Source organism: Berghia stephanieae, chromosome 3 (genome assembly GCF_034508935.2).
Source record: "Berghia stephanieae isolate SIO BIC M18660-M18661 chromosome 3, UCSD_Bste_1.3, whole genome shotgun sequence".
Lineage (NCBI taxonomy): Eukaryota > Metazoa > Mollusca > Gastropoda > Nudibranchia > Aeolidiidae > Berghia > Berghia stephanieae.
In genome coordinates this window covers 45,246,579-45,249,958 of record NC_088362.1, presented here as the reverse complement: position 1 = coordinate 45,249,958, position 3,380 = coordinate 45,246,579, and positions in this window count along the sequence as shown.

Here is a 3,380-nt window from a genome sequence, read left to right as displayed (position 1 = left end):
ACCTGCCAGGCGGAGTTGTCGTACCAATAAGGTCGCAGGTTCAAACCCCACCACCGCCGCGAAAAATTTTTATTCTCTATTGTCTTCTGGCACTTTTCTATTCACTTCATATCTTGTTGTTACCAACATAAGTGCCTGCTCCACTCACTTTTCTGAATTAAAAAATTCACCCCATACACCGGAGCATACTCAATGTCTCAATCGTTTCTATGTTATATGTTTGTGTTGAGAATATTGGCTATTAAGCTTAACTGCTGGTCAAAATTATTCGCGATGGTGGTGTACGAACGAATCGGCGGTCTCAAGAAGTGGGTGAGAGAGGGATCTAGTAATGACTTTGAGTTTGAAACGAATATTTTTGTGTTCGTGGATAGCTCACACGGTAGAGCCACGCTCTCACCTGCCAGGCGGAGTTGTCGTACCAATAAGGTCGCAGGTTCAAACCCCACACCGCCGCGAAAAATTTTTATTCTCTATTGTCTTCTGGCACTTTTCTATTCACTTCATATCTTGTTGTTACCAACATAAGTGCCTGCTCCACTCACTTTTCTGAATTAAAGAATTCACCCCATACACCGGAGCATACTCAATGTCTCAATCGTTTCTATGTTATATGTTTGTGTTGAGAATATTGGCTATTAAGCTTAACTGCTGGTCAAAATTATTCGCGATGGTGGTGTACGAACGAATCGGCGGTCTCAAGAAGTGGGTGAGAGAGGGATCTAGTAATGACTTTGAGTTTGAAACGAATATTTTTGTGTTCGTGGATAGCTCACACGGTAGAGCCACGCTCTCACCTGCCAGGCGGAGTTGTCGTACCAATAAGGTCGCAGGTTCAAACCCCACCACCGCCGCGAAAAATTTTTATTCTCTATTGTCTTCTGGCACTTTTCTATTCACTTCATATCTTGTTGTTACCAACATAAGTGCCTGCTCCACTCACTTTTCTAGTTTAAAGGGTTGAGACTTTGTGATTGCTCGAGGACTGTCTTAACTTTTCGATGTGATGTGAAGTCAAAATTATCTGACTAATACAAATACGAAAAAAAATACTTGGAGCTTTTATATAGCGCAATATACATTAAACGTGCTCAAAACGCTTTACAAAGGGCCAACGGCAACATGTAACATGTAGAACGAGACATGATGATGCCTGTTAGGCGATTGTACATTTTTTCCGACAGAGACAATACTGTTAACGGCCAGGTACTCATTTTACACTCGAGTACGGTGAGAGATTGTGAATAAAGAGCCTTTTCCAAGGACTCGACTATGTGCCGAGCGCGGCTCGAACCCAGGACCTTCCGATCCGAAAGCGAGTGTCATCCCACAAGACAGAGAAGCAAAGCGTAATGACATATTATAACATTACAGAGTATGGTACTGAGTAGGCAACATCAGACAGAGAAGTGGCCTCTGGCATAATTCCACAAGAATCCAAGGGATCCATCTCACCTATCCTCTCGCAGACCAGGCAAGACCGCTACAACATCATTTTCTCTCACCGTGACGTGTCAATGACGTGTTTAGCCATACCGTGACCTGTCAGCCATCTCACCTGCTGAGAGGAATCGTTCGTGATAGGATTTGGGCCAAAAGGTCGTGTTCATCATATCATTCAATACAAAGAGACATCGACATTATATACCTATAAGATTCTTGAACGCTAGCTTTGGGAATTGAATTCAATAGTCTGATGTCACGTCGCCCAGCAAAGGCGGCCATCGTGGTTCTAAACAAAGAAAACCTGTACTTTTTATTCTTCATGCTGGCTAGAACATTTTATATGTCTTGTGATCAGAATGTGTAAAAGTCAAAACATGACCAGATTTTTTTTCCCTCTGGATACGCTTTTATGCTCGTCGGAGAAATATTTCATAAGGGCGTCCGCCATTGTTCCAATAGTTAAGAGCCAGTTACTAAGTTACCATGCGTCATTACGAGGGAAGTGACGTTACAACTGTTGAAGCGTATTGATGGTCCTCTTTGACCTATTGTTGTTACCTGTCAAGCTATTCGCATCGATGCCTTTTTAACTATTATCTTATAGTATGAGCATTCAGTTCTTACATACATTTTTCAAAATTACGTCAGTTATCTTATAATTTATTTAAACCAGTCGCATAGACATCTAAGTTGTTAAATTTATGACTCCAGAGATTAAAATAATGTATATTTTGGCCCTGAAATAAACCGATGATCGGGAACCATAGACCCATAGTCACCTTAAGGGCTTGCCTATCACCGGAGGAAACAGCCTACAGATCCTGAGCATCACTCGTAATTTCAACATAGATGATTGAAAAAAATGCATCGTGACTATGAAAAATGTTTTTTTCTCTTTTTGAGGAAAATTTTTGTCTAAAATCAAAGCCCTATCTCCACTGAGTAAAAGTGTTTTTGAATTTGAAAATCCATTCATAAATAAACAAGTTATGCAGTTTCAAAGGTGTCATTTATTTGGATGACCGCAAAGAGGAAAAAAACGCGAAAATATGGGAAGATTTTTCGGCTTTTTTTTTTCGACCTTTGGTTATATCTTGCGTAATAAATGGATTAAAAGATTGAAACTTGAAGAGGCAAATTAGGATGGTGTTTTGTAAAATACGGGAAAAGTACTCGTCATATTCATATGAAATTTTACAATCAAAAAGAAGAAATGTTCATGTATTACCTTGTCAGCGACAAAACCCCCACGCCGGTAGTTTTAGAAATATTTTACTCCAAAGGTAAAAATCTATTTTTTAACGGTCTTCTGGTAATCGCACGAGTTTTGTCGCTTGACATAATCTAAAATGACCTTTTTTCTAAACTGTGTGCCAACTTTCAGTCATATTCATCGATAAACAGCGTCGTAATTAATTTTTTAAAATAGCATATACGAAACGGCTTCGTCCCATATTTTGACGCGAATTCGGGCACTTCGTGAGCGAAAAGAGGGCCCAAAGATTTGTGCGGGATAGTCATTGCTACATCGTGTCGTCAGGTTTTGAGATGCAATTCCTTTATCAGTTTGTCAAAATATTGTGAGAAAACAATAACGAGCTGAGTGACATCAATTTCGTTCCATCTATAGCTTCGCCATCAACGGTGTTCCTCAGTCAATGATTGGTTCATCTTTCATGATGTAATAGAAAACTAGATCTATATAATGTAAACCGGGAGTTTGTTGCTGCAGATAGTAGATTCAATACTCTACGTGAAATTAAATTAATAGGTTGTGTTGACAGATAAACCAGTAAACCCGACGACTGGACTTTGGTGAGTGATCGGAATTACTTCCCCCCCCCCCCTTTTCCCCCCCCCGCCCCTCGCCCGGACTCTTTGATTGTAACACTCAAACTCTTTATCATCACCTTGATCTTGATGAATGGCGGTGT